At 40.6% G+C, this 25000-nt stretch overlaps 1 protein-coding gene across 7 annotated transcripts in view; it reads left to right on the top strand.

Annotated features, from left to right (window-relative positions):
- Nucleotides 1–25000, top strand: part of LOC115223915 (calcium-regulated heat stable protein 1) — a 50646-nt gene that overhangs the window by 3994 nt on the left and 21652 nt on the right. Inside the window, exon 1 of one of the 7 annotated variants that reach the window (XM_036512761.1) lies at nucleotides 4912–5079. The exons of 4 other annotated variants lie outside the window; for them this stretch is intronic. The gene's annotated coding sequence lies outside the window, so the exon portion shown is untranslated. Of the gene's footprint in view, nucleotides 1–4911; nucleotides 5080–25000 lie in introns of those variants that run through there. 2 more of the 7 variants (XM_036512759.1, XM_029794646.2) reach the window with 2 other exon arrangements.

Below are 25000 nucleotides of genomic sequence, written 5' to 3'. Positions count from 1 at the left end.
TTTGTGGTGGTGGGGAGGAATATGACACACACACACACACACACATATATATATATATATATATGTATATCAGTCTGTCTGTCTCTCTCCCTCTCTTTCTAATGCTACAAATTATGTTACAAGCACTTGGCTGTAACCCATTTTCATTGATCACACAGGCTTGAAGGAGCCACGGGGAGAGCTCTAAGGTGGTCGCTCGGCCTGCTAGACAGAGTAGCCAAATCCGCCTCAAAGCATACCATATCTTAATTATAGAAATGGCTACATTAGATAATCTAGTTAGTACTACAGAACTTTCAAAGATGGGATGGTCACAGTTGGTGTGTCTTGGGTTGTATGTCTGCTAAACTAGTAACCTAAGGTGAAACAACAAAACTGCTAAGGATTCGACTAAGAGCATCTATAGGACCATTAGAGACAGTAAAAATTTTTTATTGAAATCATATGCTGTCGTCTTCAAAAAAAAAAATTAAACATGTACTGTGTAGTCTGAGCAAGGCGGGATGGCCACGGTGAGAAAGCTTTTGATAATAGGTCTGCTCAGTCAGGCTGTCCTAGTGTTATACAACCAGCGCTTCGACTTTTGGACCTTTGCAGCTGTTCCCTTTGCATTTTGTGTCTTTGAAGTTTCCTTTTAAAGAATTTGGTTGATTTTGATCCTTCATATTCTTATTGAAAAGGGGCGAGTCTTGTGATTGCCACAACCCGAGCATACAAAGGAATTTCAGAAACAGGGGTTGGCTAAGTGGTTAATATTGACCCTTGGAGGGGGCTAAGGTGGAAGTCGATAAACACCTGAAATTAAGGATGTTGAATTTTTAGCAACCCTTTTTTTTTTTTTAACGCGAATAACATTTTTTAAATATTTCTTTTTAAAAAGCTGTAATGACACCGAAAGAACGAAATAATTATTGTTTTTAAATCAAGAAATTTTTTGTTGAGTATACTTGTAAAAAATTTTGTTTTAGAAATTTACAAGATGGGGGTCGATAATTTATTAACGATTCCGTGAAGCTGTCCATTAAATTTCCAGGAGCAGGCGTGGCCGTTTGGTTTGAAGGTTGCTTCCCTACCACATGGTTCCGGGTTCAGTCCCACAGCGTGGCACCTTGGGCAAGTGTCTTCTACTATATAGCCATGGGCCGATCAAGACCTTGTGAGTGGATTTGATGGACGAAACTGAAAGAAGCCCGTCGCGTATGTGTTGGTGTTTTGTGTCTGTGTTCCCACTACCACTTGACAACCAGTGTTGTTTTGTTTACGTCCCTGTAACTTAGCGGTCCGGCAAAAGAGACCGATAGAATAAACATCAGGCTTTAAACCATCAGCCTGTCTGTCCATGTCTCTCCCTCTCTTTCTAATGCTACAATTATGTTACAAGCACTTGGCTGTAACCCATTTTCATTGATCACAGGCTTGAAGGAGCCACGGGGAGAGTTCTAAGGTGGTTGCTCGGCCTGCTAGACAGAGTAGCCAAATCCGCCTCAAAGCATACCATATCTTAAATATAGAAATGGCTACTGGAGTCCATTCATTCGATTAAAAATTCTTCAAGACGATGCCCCAGCATGGCCGCAGTCTAATGATTGAAGCAAATAAAAGACACGATAAATACTTTTTGATATTCTTTTAGAAATTTGCATGCCATGGGGTCGATAACCTATCGATGATTCCACAAAGAGGGTCCAACGATACAAGAGGTTTGCCGATCCCTACTCTACAAATAACCCCGTCCTGGATGATTTGCACGTAAGACACCGAAGGAGTGGTCACAGCTGGGACGTCTCTGATCATTGGTCTGCTCGATCAGGACTGAGTTATGGGTCGGTGGACGAGAGGCTATAAGACAACAACCACCATGTCACTGACCAAACACTACTACCATCGAGGTCGGTCGACTTGCTAGACATAACAGCCAGTCGAACTCCTCCAATACAAATCTCCGTCGCATTAAAAAGAAGGAAGGACGCATTTGGTAATATAGTTCTAAATACCAATAAAAAAAAATGGGAGATGGTCATGGTTAGAGTTAGTGATCAGGAGTGGCTGTCTGGTAAGTTGCTTGCTTACCAACCACATGGTTCCGGGATCAGTCCCACTGCGTGGCACCTTGGGCAAGTGTCTTCTACTATAGCCTTGGGCCGACCAAAGCCTTGTGAGTGGATTTGGTAGTCTGAAACTGAAAGAAGCCCGTCGTATATATGTATATATATATATATATATATATATATATATGTGTGTGTGTGTGTGTGCGTGTGTGTTTGTGTTTGTCCCCCTAGCATTGCTTGACAACCGATGCTGGTGTGTTTATGTCCCCGTCACTTAGCGGTTCGGCAAAGGAGACCGATAGAATAAGTACTGGGCTCTTACAAAGAATAAGTCCCGGGATCGAGTTGCTCGACTAAAGGCGGTGTTCCAGCATGGCCGCGGTCAAATGACTGAAACAAGTAAAAGAGTATAGGTGTGTTTGACGAGGTTTGATCTAGATGTACCTTTTGGCATAATTGTTCAGGGCCGAGTCAGCTTGACAATTTGGACCTTGGAACGACATGTACAATCCCATCTGACTGACATCTACTACTTTCCTTCCAGCTATTTTCATTATCTGAGGTTATGGTTATATATTATCATAAAGCGTGTCGAACAAAGTGCTTATCGACATTTCTGTCACCTCTTTCCGTTCTGAGAGCAAGTTCCGCCGCCGAGGTCGACTTAGCCTTTCATCCATTCAGTGTCGATGATCGAGTAAAAAAAAAAAAAAAGAAAAAAGGGCCCAGTTTAACATTAGGGTCCATGTAATCGAATTCCCTTAAAATTCTGGCCTTGTGCCAAATTTTGAAAGAATTATATATTTCTGATTCTTACTGGGTAACTGTGAATTGATTTTTTTGGGGCGGAAACAGAAAGAAGCTCTATGTATGTATGTATGTATGTATGTATGTATGTGTGTGTGTGTGTGTGTGTGTGTGTGTGTGTGGATGGATGGATGGATGGATGGATGGATGGATGGATGGATGGATGGATGGATGATGGATGGATGGATGGATGGATGGATGGATGTATGTATGTATGTATGTATGTATGTTCCTTCACCACACCTTGACAACAGGTTTAAGATAATTTACGTCCCCGTAATCTAGCGGTTCAGCAAAAAAAAAAAAAAACCCTATGGAACCAGGCTCGGGTGCGGAGAAGTACCGGGGTCGATCTGTTCGACTTAATTTTCAAGGCATGCCCCACCCAGGATGATCGTAGTCTTACGAGGGAACCTGGATGAAAGATGTATGGAATTATTTCTGACTCATGGAAACTTTAAGCAACTGTATGTGCTAAGATACGTTCCTGTTTGGCCGGGACTGTCCCGATTTGAAGAGCCTCTTCCGGTGTTCCATCCTGTTATAAAAATGTAACCGAAATATCCCAGAATATCTTGAAATGTCCTGGTTATGGATCAGTGACTTAATTTTGAGGGGGAAAAAAATCTAATCTAAAACTATTAAAACCATCAAGGAGTCCCAGTCCTGTCCTGGACATCTGACAACTAACAAACACGACCGTATTTATAGCTCTGTCTAAACCCTGTGCATTGTGACCTTTACTAGACGTCCATTGGGTGTGTGATGTACCCCAGCTCGCGGCGAGCTGGCAGAAACGTTAGCACGCCGGGTGAAATGCTCAGCAGTATTTCGTCTGCCGTTACATATATATATATATATATATATATATATATATATATATATAGAATGGTTGTATACTGTCAATCTAACGTGAACGTGACAGTAAGGGGTTACACAACCGCTGTTTAGCCCTAGGAAGCATTGACGCCTCCTGATGCCTTTGACACATTTTTCCTGTGTCCTTATATATAGGAAAAATATACAGGAAAAATGTGTCAAAGCCATCAGGAGGCGTCGATGCTTCCTAGGGCTAAACAGCGGTGGTGTAACCCCCTACTGTCACGTTCACGTTAGATTGACAGTATACAACCATTATATCGCCCCACCACCGTACATATCTCTATGAGAGATTTAGAAATTTAATATTTCCGATATATATATATATATATGTATATATATATATATATATATATATATATATATATATATATATATACATATGCATACATACACATTTATATACACACGTGCGTGTTGTGCGAAAATGAGAGAGAGGCGTGTAATGAATGGAATTTTTCTGAACTGTATAAACCCATCAACATCTATTTGTGAAAGGAAGTGGTTACAATTGGGTCGCAGTCACCATTTAATTGCTGCTTTTGTTGTCTCTGACACTCAAGGTTCGTTTTTCACCAAAAACAATCCCATTTTTAACACTTTCTCTTCAACTTTTAGCGACGACATTAGGGAGTTGGATGTTATAACCTTTGTCTTTCTTTTTCTTTTGTATTTTCGAGAGAAAGTTCGCTGTTATTTCTAGCCTCTCGGGTGACCACTCCATGTTAACTTTAACAAAGATATCAGTCACAAAAAAAAAAAAATCGTTAAATATTTCAAGATAAAAAAATATCAAAAATATTTTTTTACAACTTTTCCAAATTTGTCTTATAAACATTTTAAAACTTACTTTTAATCATGTTTTCATCTCATGTACACTCTTAAGGTTACAAAAAAAGAAATAAAAACCATCTAGCTCTATACAATTTGCATGGAGGGAGAGATTTGACTGCTATTTCTAGCTTGTCGAGTGACCACACGAAGACCCTGTAGTTATCCGAGGTAGGCGTGAAGTGAAAGAAGAATTAATAATAAAAGTAAAAAGAAAAATTCAGTGCCGTAGCCCAGGTAACCAGCCCCGGGGGGCGAGGCTAGTATCGTGGGCTGGGATGGTCTATTTTGCTCAGTATCATGTCTTACTACTAATTCTGCATCGAGGACGACTACCCCCGTGGTCCCGCCCAAGCTACGCCTCTGGCAGAATTAAGTAGGTGTCATTTGAGAAGCGAATCAGTTTAGTTTGGTGAGCTACGAAGTTGGACTGTCGCCTGAGTAAGAATCTCTAGGAAGAACTGAATAGCAGAAGGCCTTCAGAGAGGAACCTCTCCCCTCTTCGTCATCCTATGTAAGTGTTTAGGTCCTTAATCTATGTAATATACATCATTCTATACATGTGCAGTAGAAATTACGAATGCTTTTCTGTTTATGACTAATCTACGTTCGTGCCAAGCAGGCATTTGACTTTGTATAAATTTAATTCTTTATTGCCCACAAGGGGCTAAACATAGAGGGGACAAACAATGACAGACAAAGGGACTAAGTCGGTTACATCGACCCCCAGTGCGTAACTGGTACTTATTTAATCGACCCCCGAAAGGATGAAAGGCAAAGTCGACCTCGGCGGAATTTAGCGAATAATACGCGCACTCGCGTATCTGTGCTAGCTAGTCGTGACTAGTCGATCCTACAACGACTACCTGGCAAAGTAAATAAAACACAAAAATAATTTTTTTTACACAAAGTAAATCATTTTTGTTAAACAAAGTAAAATAAAACACAAAAAAACAAAGTAAAATAATTTTTTAAACAAAGTAAATAACACAAAAACACAAAGTAAGGATCGACTAGTCACGACTAGCTAGCGCGTGCGAGCACTGGGACCACTGTTCGCTAGTAGTACCTAAATCCAATTGCTATCCGTATGTTTTATACACAAAACATCCATGCATTAATTAATAATAAATACCCTTGCTTGAAACACCATAAGGTTATCACATAATTTTATACAAGCTTAAAACTTGACGCTATTTATTGTTGTCCAGCCCTAAGACAGCCACTCTGAGCAGCACAATGATCAGAAATGTTCCAGCTGTGACCATCTAACATGATTTTTTTTTCAAGACCGAATTTCAGAATAGCTTTCACTCGTGGTCTTATACTTTATGGGAAAGGAGAAGAGTAAGATGTTTTTGCTTTAACATTCTTGTGTTTCTTTCACTCATCGGAAAGAACAATTCCAAAAATGTCAGTTTTTAAAAACATTTTCGGCTCCCCCTCTCACTTCTACACCCTTTTCTTTCATATATTTCAAAACTCCGCCATTTTTTTCTCTATAGGCACGGTTTATCATCATCATCATCGTTTAGCATCCGCTTTCCATGCTAGCATGGGTTGGACGGTTCGACCGGGGGTCTGGGAAGCCAGAAGGCTGCACCAGGCCCAGTCTGATCTGGCAATGTTTCTACGGCTGGATGCCCTCACAATACTAATGAGTTCTTCCTATATTTAAAAAAATAGTACTGTATCAATCGCAGGAGATTTGACTGCTATTTCTAACAGTCACAGAGCATAGAGAGCCTCTGTTTCTGGCTCATATATATATCACCATTTTAACATGTTTTCCATGCTGGCATGGGTTGGACGGTTCCACAGGAACTGGTAAGTCAGAAGATTACAGCTATCCTTGCTGTCTGCTTTGGCATGGTTTCTATGGCTGGGTGCCCTTCCTAACGCCAACCACTTTACTAAGTGTACTGGGTGCTTTTTTTTTTTTTTTCGTGGCACCAGCAGCATTGAGGTGGCCAAGTAGCTTGCAAGACAAAACCCTGCAACTGAAGAAATGGGGGGTAGTATCGGGGGACAAACAGATAAAGGAGTTTCGTAAAAGAGAGGGAAACACACAAACACATACATACTTACTCTCTCTCTTTACTCTCTTTTACTTGTTTCAGTCATTTGACTGCGGCCATGCTGGAGCACTGCCTTTAGTCGAGCAAACCGACCCCGGGACTTATTCTTTGTAAGCCCAGTACTTATTCTATCAGTCTCTTTTGCCGAACCGCTAAGTGATGGGGATGTAAACACACCAGCATCGGTTGTCAAGCAATGCTAGGGGGACAAACACACACACACACACACACATACATATACATATATATATATATATATATATATATATATATACATATATACGACAGGCTTCTTTCAGTTTCTGTCTACCAAATCCACTCACAAGGCATTGGTCGGCCCGGGGCTATAGCAGAAGACACTTGCCCAAGATGCCACGCAGTGGGACTGAACCTGGAACCATGTGGTTGGTAAGCAAGCTACCTACCACACAGCCACTCCTGCGCCTTGTTACTTGCACACATTAAAAGTGTGACTGAAGGGCCAAAGAGGTCCCTATTTTTGCAGCTGGAAATTCTTGGCCCTTGAGTCATGCTGTAACTGCTGCTGATTATTAATTAAAAAAAAACGTGTATCATCATCATCATCGTCATCGTTGTCGTTTAACATCCACTTTCCATGCTGGCATGAGTTGGACAGTTTGACACGAGCTGACCAGGCAGGAGTCCTGCACCAGACTTCTGTGTCTGTTTTGGCAAGGTTTTTACAGCTGGACGCCCTTCCTAACACCAACCACCCCACAGAGTGGACTGAGTGCTTTTTACATGGCACCAGCACAGGTGAGGTCAGTTTTGGCAAGGTTTTTTACAGCTGGATGCCCTTCCAAATGCCAACCACTTCACACCACCGATGGTGGTGTGTTTATGTCCCTGCGGTTCGGTAAAAGAGACCAATAGAATAAGTACTAGGCTTACAAAGAATAAGTCCTGGGGGTGATTTGCTCGACTAAAGGCGGTGCCCCAGCATGGTCACAGTTACATGACTGAAACAATTAAAAGAGTAAAATGTAGTTCTGGGTTCAGTCTCATTGCATGGCAGTTTGGCTAAACAAAAAAAAAGAGTGCTGGTATTGACTTGTTTGACTAAACCTTTCAAAATGGCATCCCAGCGTTTTTGTCCTTGCAGTGGCATTCATCGAAGGTGGGTTGAGCCAGCTCCAGCCAACAAGTTCACCATGTTCCGCATGAATGCTGATCACATCTGAGGGTCGACCGAAGTGTGACAAGTTCCCCACTAAAAGAGCAAGCGTGTTGAATAGCACGAATGCTATAGTTGAAGTCATCGTTTGATTTTATGGTGTGGAGTTCATGGCCACGGGTAAATTACTGAAACAAGTAAAAGTTAAAAAAAAAGACAAAAAATAGAAAAAAAAATAGCATATCTTGTGTTAAATTACTCAGTTTTTCTCATTCGTGTCTTTTGAACCGGTTGAGAAACTATTGTAATGTTTGTGTTAGTTCATTTTCTTTTATTCTCACAGCAAAAAGCAGGGTGGAGGGGTGGAAATACCTACCAAGTCTGAGTTAATAGAATTCCATTTGTTCTATTAATAACTTGTTTTAAAATATCATCAAAGAAATTCCTTTAATTGCCCAGAAATCTTGCTGGAGGTCGTTGATGAGTTTTGTTGCCACGGTGACCCTAAACAGGAAGCCTTGGCAGTGAGGGACGGACGTTACAAACGAAGTACAGAAACCAGTGTAACGATGGTCGGAGGGGGTGGGTGGGTGGTGGGTGGAGGATAAACGTTCTGGACCCTTTTGTCTCTGCTGACAACAAAGGGGTTCTGTTGATTATGAATTAATGCTGGTGCAGGCAGCATTGCTGTGGGATTAAGGAGTTTGCTTCCTAACCACAAGGATCCAGGTTCAGTCCTTAGTGGCACCTTGGGGTAAAGTGTCTTCTGTTATAGCCTCGACCAGATTGGATTTGATGGAAACTAAAAGAAGCCTGTTGTGTATGTGTGTGTGTGAGTATAATATATACATATACATACATATAATAATATAAATAATATATAAATATATGCATATATACATGCATATATGTACATGCCTACATATATATGTATATATACACATGCATATATATGTATATATATACATGCATATATATGTATATATATACATGCATATATATGTATATATATACATGCATATATATGTATATATATACATGCATATATATGTATATATACACATGCATATATATGTATATATACACAATGCATATATATATGTATATATACACAATGAGAAATGAAAACATAGAAACTAACTTTTTTTCGAACAACAAAAAAAACCCAGAGAAACGAGACATACAACATAAAGAATATTCCCCTTCTTCAGTTGTCCCTGTTTCAACTACTCCACGTTTTGAAGGCATACATATATATATATATATATATATATATATATGTGTGGTTGTGTGTATATGTGAAGACACATGGCTCAGTGGTTAGAGCACTGGGCTCACAATCATGAGGTAGTGAGTTTGATTCCCAGACTGGGCTCTCTGCTGTGCTCTTGAGCAAAACATTTTCATTCACATTGGTCCAATTCACTCATCTGTAGAAATGAGTTGTGAAGTCATTGGTGCCAAACTGTATCGGCCCCTTTGCCTTCCCCTTGGATAACATCAATGGCACGGAGATGGGATGCTGGTGTGCATGGGCGATTGCTGGTCTTCCATAACCAACCTATACCTCAGAGGGGAACTTTATAGATGCAAATCCCATGGTCATTCATGACCGAAGGGGGTCTGTATGTCTCTCTGTCTGTCTGTTCCGACTGAGATAACCATGCATCTCCTCTTCAGTAAGACCCCCATTCTTGTCCTGTCATAAATATAATTACACAAACCACATACTTGAATATCAAACTGAGCTGGTGTAGTCACAGTGGTCATATATATTAACTAGCAGTATTGCCCGGTATTGTTTCGACCCTTTAGAATTGGAATTTTTGAAAAGTAAAAATTTTGCCTTATGTAGCTTGTTTTTCTCTTTAAGTGAACATTTTTCTGGTTGAAATACACCGAAAAATGACGACACAGCAGTCAAAAAATCGTAAAAAATAGGGATTTTCACAGAAAAAAAGCACCTTTTTGATGCTAATAATTTTTGGTGTTAACATGGTCCGATCTGAATTTTTTCTTCTACAGAAGGAAGAGCAAGCCTTCTTCTATCGTACTCTCAATTTTGGTCAACTTGCACCGCAGGGTCTCAGAGGAGATAGTGTTAATTGAAGGCTACCAAACCTGCCATACACACACCTTCAGCTTTATATATACAGAGATAGAGATGTATAACTCTGAAGAGCTGCTCTTTTATATCCTCTCACTACCTTTCACCCTTTCGACGAAAGCCTAGCTTCTTTTTCAATTCTTTTGATACTAACCCATTTCAGTTTGCCCTTTGTTCCATCGTACAAACTTCCTGTTTTAAAAGTAATCTAAATTATAACCTTCCATTAAAAGTTTCAAACACCAGATTTAATATTTACAAAGTTCATTAGTTTCAAAAGTAATTGAAACAAAGGCAGAGTATTTCAAGAGAAATTCGGTAACACAAGGGTTAAAGTGATCTAAATTGGAACTTTCTTCCACAATTTCATGTTAATTTAAGTTCCAAACGCAAGCTTAAAATCAAAGTCATCATCATCATCATCATTTAACGTCTGCTTTCCATGCTAGCATGGGTTGGACGAGTTGACTTAGGACTGGCGAACCAGATGGTTGCACCAGGCTCCAATCTGATCTGGCAGAGTTTCTACAGCTGGATGCCCTTCCTAATGCCAACCACTCCGAGAGTGTAGTGGGTGCTTTATGTGCCACCTGCATGAGGGCCAGTCTGGCAGCACTGGCAACAGCCACGCTCAAATGGTTAGTTAGTTAGTTAGTTAATTAATTTTTGGCTCAAAAGCAAATAACAAGGCCATGTAGGGGGACATGGAGTTAAGTACAGGGTGGTGTTCATGTAAAGAGTTCAGGCCACTTGAGGTCAAGGGAGACTTTGAACAAAGCGGTCGTCGGCATCTTCACCATCTCGTCTGGCAGCTTGTTCCACGGATGGTGTTTTTTACGTGCCATTTTAGTCATTTTACTAAATTCTTTATTTCCAAAATTTATTGAAACAAAGATGGTGTGTTTCAGCAGCAATTCACACAAAAAAAGAAAAAAGGTTAAAGTGATCTAAATTAAAATTTTCCATCAATATTTCCTGTTAGTTTATGTTCCAAACACCAGCTTAATAATGATAGTTATTTCTAGGTGGCAAGCTGGCAGAAACGTTAGCACGCCGAGCGAAATGCGTAGCCGTATTTCGTCTACCGTTACGTTCTGAGTTCAAATTCTGCCGAGGTCGACTTTGCCTTTCATCCTTTCGGGTTCGATTAAATAAGTACCAGTTACGCACTGGGGTCGATATAATCAACTTAATCCGTTTGTCTGTCCTTGTTTGTTCTCTCTGTGTTTAGCCCCTTGTGGGCAGTAAAGAAATAGGTATTTCGTCTGTCGCTACGTTCTGAGTTCAAATTCTGCCGAGGTCAACTTTGCCTTTCAGGGTCAATTAAATAAGTACCAGTTATGCCCTGGGGTCGATATAATTGACTTAATCCATTTGTCTGTCCTTGTTTGTCCTCTCTGTGTTTAGCCCCTTGTGGGTAGTTAAGAAATATATTTCTAAATTCTTCATTACTTTCAAAATTAATTGAAACAAGAGTGTGGCTGATGCCAGTGCCACCTGACTGGCACAGGCATGTAAAAAGCACCATTCATGCATGACTGATGTCAGTGCTGCCTGACTGGCACCTGTGCCAGTGACAGGTAAAAAGCACCCTTTACACTTTCATAGTGGTTGGTGTTGGGAAGGGCATCCAGCTGTAGAAATCATGCCAAATCAGATTGGAGCCTGGTGCAGCCTCCCGGCTTACCAGTTCTCAGTCAAACCATCCAGCCCATGTCAGCATGGAAAGCGGACTTTGAACGACGATGACGATGATGATGATGATGATGATGAAAGACTATACATCTGTTAAAATTCACTGCCTTTTATTTCAATTAATATTGGAAAGGAATGAAGAATTTAGTAGACTAACTTCATCACCGTTAAGCTGGTGTCTGGAACATAAATTAACATGGAATTTTGACGGAAGGTTTTAAAACAAAATTACTTTACAACAGGGAGTCTGTATCAAAAACTGAGAGTGGTCTTGGATAGATTGGTGTCTAAAAGATAGAGTAACAAATCTTGCCAAGTTCAACTCCACATCCTTCTTTCAATGGAGGTGAATGCAAATCAGTTAAGTCCATCATCATCAATGTTTTGATATCTGCTTCTCCATGGTTCCATGGGTTAGACAGAATTTATTGAGGCAGATTTTCTAGGTGGTGCTCCAGCATGGCCGCAGTCAAGTGACTGAAACAAGTAAAAGAGTAAGCCCGAGTACCCTTCCTGCTGTCAGCTAATCCTCACCTGTTTCCAAGCAAAGCAATATTATCCCATGTCTAGACATGTTTGTATAAAAGACTAGGAAATACTTAGGACCACTTGTTTGAATAATGCTGATACTTGCCTACGACTATCACGGAATACAACAAGCCAGAGGATTTCATTGAACTTCAATATCAACTTTGGTAGATCAGTTGTTACATTAACGAGTCTATTTCCAATTAACTAATACAGACTAAATGGTACTTTAACGAGTCGATTTACAATTAATTAATACAGACTAAATGGTACTTTAACGAGTCTATTTACAGTTAATTAATACAGACTAAATGGTACTTTAACGAGTCTATTTACAATTAATTAATACAGACTAAATGGTACTTTAATGAGTCTATTTATAATTAATACAAATCCAATAGTATTTCTGCCATACATTCTTTATAATTGTGACAGGCCAAAATACCATCTACCTCCTTCATAATGTTAAGAGGTTGGTGATAAGAGAGGTATCCTGCCATAAAAAAGTAAAACGCTGTTGACGAAGAGCCATAACGAGTGGTGGGGTTTTGTGTGGAACCGATCCATCCATGCCAGCATACTCTTACTCTTTTACCTGTTTCAGTCATTTGACTGCGGCCATGCTGGAGCACCGCCTTTAGTCGAGCAAATCGACCCCGGGACTTATTCTTTTGTAAGCCCAGTACTTATTCTATTGGTCTTCTCTTTTGCCGAACCGCTAAGTGATGGGGACATAAACACACCAGCATCGGTTGTCAAACAATGCTAGGGGGACAAACACAGACACACAAACATACACACACGCATATATATATATATATACATATATACGACGGGCTTCTTTCAGTTTCCGTCTACCAAATCCACTCACAAGGCTTTGGTCGGCCCGAAGCTATAGTAGAAGACACTTGCCCAAGATGCCACGCAGTGGAACTGAACCCGGACCATGTGGTTGGTTAGCAAGCTACTTACCACACAGCCACTCCTGTGCCTATATATATATATATATATATATATATATATATATATACACACACACACATACACGACAGGCTTCTTTCAGTTTCCGTCTTCCAAATCCACTCACAAGGCTTTGGTCGGCCCGAGGCTATAGCAGAAGACACTTGCCCAAGATGCCACGCAGTGGGACTGAACCCGGAATCATGTGGTTGGTTAGCAAGCTACTTACCACACAGCCACTCCTGCACCTATGTATATATACATATATACGACAGGCTTCTTTCAGTTTCCGTCTACCAAATCCACTCACAAGGCTTTGGTCGGCCCGAGGCTATAGCAGAAGACACTTGCCCAAGATGCCACGCAGTGGGACTGAACCCGGAATCATGTGGTTGGTTAGCAAGCTACTTACCACACAGCCACTCCTGCCCAGCATGGGGAAGATTAACGTAAAATGAGAATGCCAATGATGTTTTCAGTCTACAAGGGGGTGGATGGTGGTTGTGGCGGTGGTTACACCTTTCTGGCAGAATCCTTGTTAACCGAGAAACTCAAAATAAGAAGAAGAAGAAAAGATAAGAAACCTTTCAGCAATGTGAGATGGTTACAAGGAGGAAGAGGACAGAGAGCACTTCTAAGGAGGAGAAGAAGAAACAGTTTAACCGAGCAGAAGCCAGAGTGTGTGTTTCTTCTCTCCATCACCAGGCGGTGTTAGTATGCCAAACAGGAAGTTGATAAAAACTCTGCCAGGAAATCTAGTTTACTTAACAAAAGTCAAGGAAGGAACAAATTAATGTATATATATTATATATATATGTGTGTGTGTGTGTGTAATATATGTGTGTGTGTGTGTAATATATGTGTGGTGTGTGTGTATAATATATGGGTGTGTATACATGTGTGTGTATATGTAATAAATGTGTGTGTGTGTGTATAATATATGGGTGTGTGTATATGTAATAAATGTGTGTGTGTGTGTATAATATATGTTTCTTTATTGCCCACACGGGGCTAAACATAGAGGGGACAAACACGGACAGACAAACGGATTAAGTCGATTACATTGACCCCAGTGCGTAACTGGTACTTAATTTATCGACCCCGAAAGGATGAAAGGCAAAGTCGACCTCGGCGGAATTTGAACTCAGAACGCAACGACAGACACAATACCGCTAAGCATTTCGCCCGGTGTGCTAACGTTTCTGCCAGCTCGACGCCTTGTGTGTATAATATATGGGTGTGTATACATGTGTGTGTATATGTAATAAATGTGTGTGTGTATAATATATGGGTGTGTATACGCATGTGTATATGTAATATATGGATGTGTACACACACACACAATATATGGGTGTGTATATATATATGTCTGTGTGTGAATGTGTATATATATGAGTGTATGTGTGTGTGTTTATAATTTATTTGTTATAAATGTCCATATCCAAGAATGTGTGTATAGGTATGTATGTGTGTGTGTGTATATATATATATAATATATATATATATATTATATATATATATATATATAGTATGCTTCTGTTAAAAAATACAAAAAAGTAAGGCAGAAACACTAAAGTAAAGTACTAAATGCATAGAAGCAGTGGGTGTATATGCATATATACACACACACATGATGCATGCCAGGCTGTGTGGTTTAGAAGTTCACAAACATTATTTTTAGGTTGAGTCCCACTGAACAGAACCTTGGGCAAATGTCTTTTACAATAGCAGAGGATCAACCAATGCCTTGTGAGGGAATTGGGTAGATGGGAACTACAAACAGGGTTGGAGGAATTTGCACTTAATTTCACGAGCAGGCTGTTCCGTTGACTGGATCAACTGCAACCCTTGTTGTCATAACCGATGGAGCACCCATTTACTATATGTGTGTGTGAGTATGCATTTGTGTATGTATGTATGTAGAGGTGCTGGCATGGCTGTGTGGTAAGAGGTTTGCTTCCCAACCACATAGTTCTGGGTTCAGTCTCACTGTATGGCACTTTGGGCAAGTGACTTCTATAGCCGAGGGCCAACCAAAGCCCTGTGAGTGGATTTCATAGATAAAAACTGAAAAGAAGCCTGTTGTATGTATGTATGTATGCATGTATTTCTAATATATATATATATATATATATATATATATATATATATATATTATATATATATATATATATATAGGCGCAGGAGTGGCTGTGTGGTAAGTAGCTTGCTAACCAACCACATGGTTCCGGGTTCAGTCCCCCTGCGTGGCATCTTGGGCAAGTGTCTTCTGCTATAGCCCCGGGCCGACCAATGCCTTGTGAGTGGATTTGGTAGACGGAAACTGAAAGAAGCCTGTCGTATATATGTATATGTATGTGTGTGTCTGTGTTTGTCCCCCTAGCATTGCTTGACAGCCGATGCTGGTGTGTTTACGTCCCCGTCACTTAGCGGTTCGGCAAAAGAGACCGATAGAATAAGTACTGGGCTTACAAAGAATAAGACCCGGGGTCGATTTGGTCGACTAAAGGCGGTGCTCCAGCATGGCCGCAGTCAAATGACTGAAACAAGTAAAAGAGTAAAGAGTATATATATATATATATATTTTATATTTTGTGAAATTTGATTTAGTATTTCTAAATTGAATTTTTCCCTGTAAGTTTGGAATAATATTCCCTCATAATATAATATATGTATGTATAATGTGTGTGAGTATGTTTAGGTTTTGTTTCCTTGTCTTGAAATGATTGTTGCTGTCATACAAGTAGGGCCATTCATTTCCAATATTCTGTGGAAACAAGTTTGGACATGGGGAGAGATTATCTTGCTTGGTCAGAGACAGGAAGGGCTGCTGGCCATAGAAAATCTGCCTCGGTGGACTGCATAAAACCCATGAGGGCTTCAAAAAAGTGGACATTAAATGATGATGATGATGGTATATATGTTGTAGGTGCAGTCATTGCTTTGTTAAGGAGCTTGCTTCTCAGCAATATGGACTCAGGTTCAATCCCACTGTGTGGCACCTTGAACAAGTGTCTTCTACATTAGCCCTGAGCTGGCCAAAACCTTGTGAGTGAATTTGATAGATGGAATCATATATATGTGTGTGTGTGTGTATGTGCTTATTGAGTGTTGAGATCACAATCATGAGGTAGTGAGTTCGATTCCAAGACTGGACTGTGTGCTGTGTTCTTGAGCAAGACACTTTATTTCATATCCTCCAAATCACTCAACTGTAGAAATGAGTTGTGACATCACTGGTGCCAAGCTGTATCGGTCTTTGCCTTTCCTTTGGATAACATTGGTGGCATCAAGAAGGGAAGCGGGTATGCATGGGTGATTGCTGGTCTTTTATAAACAACCTTGCCCGGACTTGTACCTCGGAGGGTAACTTTCTAGGTGCAATCCCATGGTCATTCATGACCAAAGGGGTCTTTACCCTTATATATATATATATATATATATGTGTGTGTGTGTGTGTTGTGTCCACCCTTGTCTTTACATCACATGATAGTTGTAAATGAGCGTCATTGTCATACAATTAACCCTTTTGTTACCAACCTGGCTGAAACCACCTCTGGCTCTGAATACAAATGTCTTGTTTTCATCAGTTCTGAATTAAAATCTTCCACCAAACCTTAGTCACAATTTATGTTCCTAACACTAGCTTAATGATAACTAAGTTATTTTACTAAATTCCTTGTTATATTTTAATTAATTGAAAGAGATCCAGAGCATCTCAACAGAAATATTATCACCAAAGCGTTAATCTTTTTCCCTCTGTGGAATTTCCACAGGTCCCGTTAATATTGATGTTGAAGATATGAAAGGTGAAGATGACCTCAACAGCAATAAAATCATTCTTCCTTTCTTAAATAGCTTCACTTAACCCTTTTGATACCAACCCGGCTGAAACCGGCTCTGGCTCTGTAGTACAAATGTCTTGTTTTCATAAGCTTTGAATTAAAATCTTCCACCAAACCTTAGTCACAATTTATGTTCCTAACACTAGCTGAAACCGGCTCTGGCTCTGTAGTACAAATGTCTTGTTTTCATAAGCTTTGAATTAAAATCTTCCACCAAACCTTAGTCACAATTTATGTTCCTAACACTAGCTGAATCACGACTAAGTTATTTTACTAAATTTCTCATTATATTTAAAATTAATTGAAAGAAATACAGAGCATCTCAACAGAAATGTAGTAACAAAAGGGTTAATGCTAGTTTCCAGTCTTCAGTGAAAGCCATGTTTGGCCATGGGTGGTGATATTACCTTGTTTGGAAACAGGTGGGAGTTGGTGACCGGAAGGGGCATCCGACTGGAGAAAATCTGCTTCATCATCATCATCATCATCGTTTAACGTCTGTTTTCCGCGCTAGCATGGGTTGGACGGTTCGACTGGGGTCTGGAAAGTCAGAAGGCTGCACCAGGCTTCAGTCTGATCTGGCAGTGTTTCTACAGCTGGATGCCCTTCCTAACACCAACCGCTCCGCGAGTGTAGTGGGTGCTTTTTACGTGCCACCGGCACAGGTGCCAGGGGAGTCTGGCAGCAGGCACGATAGGTTGGTGCTTTTTACGTGCCACCGGCACAGGTGCCAGGGGAGTCTGGCAGCGGCCACGATCGGTTGGTGCTTTTTACGTGCTACCGGCACGGAAGCCAGTCAAGGCAGCACTGGCATCGGCTTCAAAAATATAAAAAAAGAAAAAAAAAAGACTGTCCAACCCATGCCAGCATGGAAAAGTGAACTTTTAGACGATGACGATGTTTGTGTGTGTGTATGTGTGTGTCGAAAACTTCATTGTGACTCATAACGTGAAGTGTAGTACTCTCTCTCTTCTCACTCTCTCTCACCATGAGAACAAGAAACTTGGATTTGCATTGAGTCTCCTAAGACGTACATCTCCGCTCATGCATATGCATATTCGTACGGGTATGCACATACAGACGTGTGCATGCATAGGGAGACATACATGTGTGTTTGCATGTAATATCTGACAGTCTATGAAAGGATTTTTCTTCTTTTTGTGTCGCTACGCTTCATGTGTTTATCATAATTGTAATAGAATAGAGTTTGCAGTGATGGGTTTGTCCCAGGAGAGACCATCCACTGATCGCAGTCTATGGTAGTTGTTATTGGCCAACCACACATTGTGAAACAAGCTCATTACAAACCACTATAGCTATTTATTTGCCAATCGATACGCACTTTGGGTTTTTTTTGTTGTTGTTTTTTCAATTATCTTTTTTTTCTTATCTTTTTTGTTTTCCTTACTTTGAGTTGGCGTTGAGCCATTTTTTATATATATATATGTCTACATGTATATGCGTATACGTACACACACACACACACACACACGGCACAGATATATATATATATGCATACATACATACATATATGCACACATATATACAGACATATATACATATATATGTGTAAATATACATATATATTTATATATACACATATGCATACACATACAGATATACAAACATACAGATACACACACACACATATATATATATATATATATACATACACACATACATATATATATATACATACACACATACATATATATATATACATACACACATACATATATATATATATATATATACACACATACATATATATATATATATACACACATACATATATATATATATATATATATATATATATATAAACAAACATCTACACACATATACATATTATAATATAAATTAATACACACATACATGTTTACATATACACTTGTACATATGCATATATTTACATTTATACTTATGCATTTATACACTTATATATAATGTATACATCTATATATATATATACATATATATACCCACAATACACAAAAATATAACACTACACACACACATGCATGCATGCAACAAACACACACACACACACACACACACATGAATGTGTGTGTTTGTTTATTACTTGGTAAATAAGTTACGTGGCGAGGAATAAATGATGCCAAGGGTTCGAAAATGTGGTGGAAATGGAGTTTGGAAGTGAACGGAAGAAGACGTACAGGCATATACACCAAAGTGACAGAATCGACCGGGAATTGAAACGAAGTTTGGCTGTGGGGGGGTGGGGTGGGGGTGGGGGGTAGGAGGTAGGAAGAAAGTAAATAATGTGAGACATCTGCGGTAGTGGTGTTGTGTGGGGTGGGGGGAGTACATCAGTACCATCACCATCAGCAGCATCAGTTACCATCATCATCATCATCTTGATCGTCGTCATCACTACCTGTGCCATCTTCACCCTTCACCACTTTGTTTTGTCAACACACCAATCCCCCCCATCATCATCATCATCATCACTATCACCACCACCATCATCATCATCACTATCACCAAAACCATCATCATCACCACCACCACCACCATCATCATCACCACTATTACCACCACACCATCATCATCACCACTATTACCACCACCACCATCATCACCACCACTATTACCACCACCACCACAACCATCATCACCACTATCACCACCACCACCATCATCACCACCACTATTACCACCACCACCACCACCATCATCATCACCACTATCACCACTATTACCACCACCACCACAACCATCATCATCACCACTATCACCACCACCACCATCATCACCACCATTACTGTGACCACCATGACCACCACATGTCTTGTCAACATCCGGGTTCCTATGCAGTTGCTGAACTTGCTAGACATAGTAACCAAATTTCCTCAAACCACACCCTGTCCTCTTTGAGAAAAAAAACAAAAACAGGAAAACAGACCACGCCCACATTGGACAACATCAGTGAAGCTATTCTTAAAAAGATGGGATGGTCATGGCTGACCCGGGGCTAAACAACACTTCAACACTACCACACACACATCTCACTACATATGCAGACACATCATCTTATTACTACTTTTACCACCACCACTACGTTCCACTACTATATGTACACCATTTTACTACTACCACCACAACACTACTAGCTCCAGCACCACTACACTCACACATGCCACTTGCTACTACCATCATATATACTCTACTACACATTACCACCACCACCACCACCAACAACAAGAATAACAATAATATGACCACTATGCGCTACTGCCAACACCATTGCTATCACACTCCACCCAATGCATTTCTACCTCTACACATTGCTACTACTACCACCACCACATCGCTGGCACCAGCACATGTTGACATCATTATGCACCACACCACCACCACCACAACAACAACATCAACAATGCACCACCATTATGACCCACCACTATCAGTACCACCAGCATCACCGCAATCACCACCACCTTCATCACCATCATCACTGCAGCCTCCACCACCACTATCACAACCACCACCACCACCACCACCATCATCACTGCAGCCTCCACCACCACTATCACAACCACCACCACCACCACCATCATCACTGCAGCCTCCACCACCACCTTCATCACCATCATCACTGCAGCCTCCACCACCACTTTCACCATAACCACCCTACACCCCCACCACATTAATATTATTATCTGTTGTCTATCATTGTAAGCTGATCGATACTCACTGCCACTCCACCCTCCCCCCCACTTGTCAATACCGTATCAATACGTGAGCGTCTGTGTGTGTGGTGTTTCTCTGTAGATGTTAAAGACAAGCATCATCGGCACCTCTTGGAGAAGATGACTTTCAACACTTCCACTCCCCTCTTTCCACCAGCACATGCTTTCTCACCCCCACCCTCGCTTGCCCTTCCCCACCCACCACCTTAACATCTCTGCACCCCCACCCCACCCCACAACTGCCTCTTCTTTGATGTACTGTCTGTCAGTCTCTCTCTCTCATTCTTTCTCTCTTGGAATTGTCTCAAATTTGATATCAACATTTGTTCCCCCCCCGTTCTCTTATTTCTCTCTCTTTTCTCTTTCTCTCTCTTTTCTTTCTCTCTCTCTCTTTTCTCTCTCTCTCTCTCTTTGTCTCTCTCTTTCTCGCACTCTCTTTTCTCTTTCTCTCTCTTTCCCCTCTCTCTCTTTTCTCTTTCTTTCTCTCTCTCTCTCACATCATTTCCCCATGTTTGGCTATTTTACCTTCTCCTTTTTACTGATCTTCCCTTCATCTCATTATGTCTTTCAACATTGCAACCCCACTTTTCTCTTATCCGGGTCCTTCTATCCCTCTTACTTCCAGGAGTGAATAAAAAATTCTCAAACTGGGCCCCTTAGATACTAACATGGGCCCCCCCATATATGGATTCTAATGGCGCAGGGACCACCTTGCCATCAGGCAAGCTGACAACCTGGCCAGTCCACCGCTGAGTATATCAATACTGCTTCTTAACCCTTTCGTTACTGTATTTATTTTGAGATGCTCTGTGTTTCTTTCAATTACTTTAAATATAACAAAGAGTTTAGTGAAATAACTTAGTTATCATTAAGCTAGTGTTAGGAACATAAATTGTGACTAAGGTTTGGTGGAAGATTTTAATACAAAACTTATGAAAACAAGACTTTTGTACTCAGAGTCAGAGCCGGTTTCAACTGGGTTGGTAATGAAAGGGTTAAAACATTATACTTGAATAATATAATTTCCTGAGACCAGCGCTGATTCTTTGATACAAACTTCATGTTTTAAAGCAATCTAAATTAAAACCTACCATCAAAATTTCATTTTAATTTATGTTGCAAACATCAGCTTAGTAATGACAAAGATACTTTACTAATTGCTTCATTATTTCCAAAATAAATTGAAACAAAGGCAGCATATCTCATTAGCAATATGGTAACGAAAACATTAAAGCGATCTAAATTAAAACCTTTCATCAAAATTTTGATTCCAAACCAGAGTTAATAATGGCAGTTATTTCTGTAAATTCTTCAGCAATTTCAAAATGAATTGAGACAAAGGTAGCAGAAATATGGCAACAATGGTTAATTTACATTGCAAATTTACAAATATCAACAAAGTAACGCTATTACTATGGCTATTGGTGCTGAACCATTCTCTATCACCAGACTATGGAGTCCCAACATAGTTGTGTAGACAAAAATTTATGTGGTTCAAATGCTCATCGTAGCGTTAACACAACCTAGATTTTTGCTACGTGCTTGGAAATGAAGTCAAGGCCAAGCAAACATTTTTTGTTATAAAAGTGCAATTGGATTGGATTGCCTATGTTCAGAGCTCTGCAGGAGCAAGACCTCAGCAGGAGCAAGACCTCAGCATGTTCTCTCCACCAAGCACCAAGTCTTATGTGGAGGCCATGAATTTGAGCCTGAGATCAGACTGGTCTCCTCAGCCACACTGGCTCAACATGGCTTGGCAGGGGGATGCAGTTTTTATACTCATACCAAGGACTGACCTGAGGTCAGATTGGATTGGATTACCCATGTTCAATCTACTGCAGGACAAAGGCCTCACCATGTTCTCTCCAGCAACCACAACCTGATGTGGAGACAATGAATCTGAGCCTGAGATCAGACTGGTTTGATGAGTCTACTCAGCCACACTGGCTCAACATGGCTTGGCAGGAGGATGCAGGTTTTATACTCAAACCAAAGACTGACCTGAGGTTGGATTGCCTATATTCAATCCACTGCAGGACAAAGGCTTCAGCACGTTCTCATCACCAACTGCGGTCTGATGTGGAGGCCATGAATTTGAGCTTGAGATCATACCGGTTGGATGAACCCACTCTGCCACACTAGCTCAATATAGCTTGGTAGAAGGACGCAGTTTTTTAATACTGTTACCCAGGAGTAATTATTTTATCCCAGAACTTATTTTATCAACCCAGAAAGGCCTTGAAACAGATGGCTGGATGTGATTGAGGAAGATCTCCAAAGGTTTTGTGTCACTTTGGAGGACGCAGAGGGACTGGCGTAGGACCGCTGGCAATGGGCATCACTGGTGGACCTGGTCAGCTCTGTGCGTGGTGATGCCTTTGGGACCACTACCTTGGAATGACCTCAGCCCCATCAAGCAAGAGTGTGACCTACCTACACATCTACCTAATTACCTACCTACCTGAACGGATAAAAAGCAGAGTTAACTTCAGCAGAATTTGAACTTACAACGTAAGGACAGACGAACTACCATTAAGCATTTCGCTCGGTGTGCTAACGACTCTGGCAGCCCACCAACTACTTAAAAGTACAATACTAGCGATAAATTATTTAGGTAATTCTTTTATTAAAAAAAGAAAAGAAAAAAAAACCTATCAGAGCATATACCTGAAGAGAATGAAAACCTGTTCATCTATTTGTTCATGCGTATGCTTCACCTGTTCTCTCTCTCTCACTTTTACCTGTTTCAGTCAATTGACTGCGGCCATGCTGGAGCACCACCTTTAGTCGAGCATATCGACCCCAGGACTTATTCTTTGTAAGTCTCTTTTGCCGAACCGCTAAGTGACGGCGACGTAAACACACCAGCATCGGTTGTCAAGCAATGCTAGGGGGACAAACACAGACACACAAACATACATATATATATATATATATATATATATACATATATATGACGGGCTTCTTTCAGTTTCCGTCTACCAAATCCACTCACAAGGCTTTGGTCGGCCCGAGGCTATAGTAGAAAACACTTGCCCAACATGCCACGCAGTGGGACTGAACCCGGAACCATGTGGTTGGTAAGCAAGCTACTTACCACACAGCCACTCCTGCGCCTATCTACAAGTTTCACAATTCTGTGATTCTAACAAACAGTAAATTATATTATTCAAGTATAATGTTTTAAGAAGCAGTATTGATATACTCAGCGGCGGACTGGCCTGGTTATCAGCTTGCCTGATGGCAAGTGGGTCCCTGCGCCATTAGAATCCATATATGGGGGCCCATGTTAGTATCTAAGGGGCCCTTCCCCTCAAGTTTGAGAATTTTTTAATCACTCCTGGAAGAATGTATTGATTATTTCAGCCTGGCTGTGTTTTGTAGACAGTTGAAAAGAATACTAAAAAAAAAAAAATTAAATAGTATCAGGAGTGGCTGTGTGGTAAGTAGCTTGCTTACCAACCACATGGTTCCGGGTTCAGTCCCACTGTGTGGCATCTTGGGCAAGTGTCTTCTGCTATAGCCTCGGGCCGACCAATGCCTTGTGAGGGGATTTGGTAGACGGAAACTGAAAGAAGCCTGTCGTATATATGTATACATATATATATATATGTATGTGTGTATATGTTTGTGTGTCTGTATTTGTCCCCCCAACTGATGCTGGTGTGTTTACGTCCCCGTCACTTAGCGGTTCGGCAAAAAGAGACCGATAGAATAAGTACTGGGCTTACAAAGAATAAGTCCCGGGGTCGATTTGTTCGACTAAAGGTGGTGCTCCAGCATGGCCGCAGTCAAATGACTGAAACAAGTAAAAGAGTAAAGAGTAAAGAGAGTAGCATTGTAGTTTCGGGTGGGTCCCCATAGTCTCCTGGCAACCAATATTTTTTGACCCAGTCCACCACTAGATACACTGGAAGCTGTCCAGAGATGGGTAATGAAATCAATACCATGTCAGTCACAGACCATATCTTCAATATCTTGCTTCTCATTCTTCTCTGGGGTTCTCAACCCTTCTTTTTTTTTTTTTTTCATCTATGGACCCTTTTGATTACTATTTCACTCTGGTGGACCCCCATAGCCATTCAGTATTTAAAAACTAGTTTTTAAGTCTAGAATCTTTGTTCAGTACATCATCAATCCCAAAATCTAATCAGTATGTGCCAGTCACAAGGCCAAACATCCCTGAAAGTTTCATCTGAATCCATCCAGCAGTTGTTGAGATATCTTGTCCACTAACAAACAAACAATCAAATGCAACAGAAAACAATACCTCCCCCTTTGCTAAGGCAGAGGTAATAATGAACTTATTATATAGTCCTCAAGTACATAGAATAATGCACAGGAAGTGAATAGCAAATCATCATCATCGTCGTC

This window comes from Octopus sinensis, linkage group LG24 (genome assembly GCF_006345805.1).
Source record: "Octopus sinensis linkage group LG24, ASM634580v1, whole genome shotgun sequence".
Classification (NCBI taxonomy): domain Eukaryota; kingdom Metazoa; phylum Mollusca; class Cephalopoda; order Octopoda; family Octopodidae; genus Octopus; species Octopus sinensis.
Note: the sequence above shows the minus strand (reverse complement) of the source record. Positions and strands in the feature narration are given on the sequence as shown.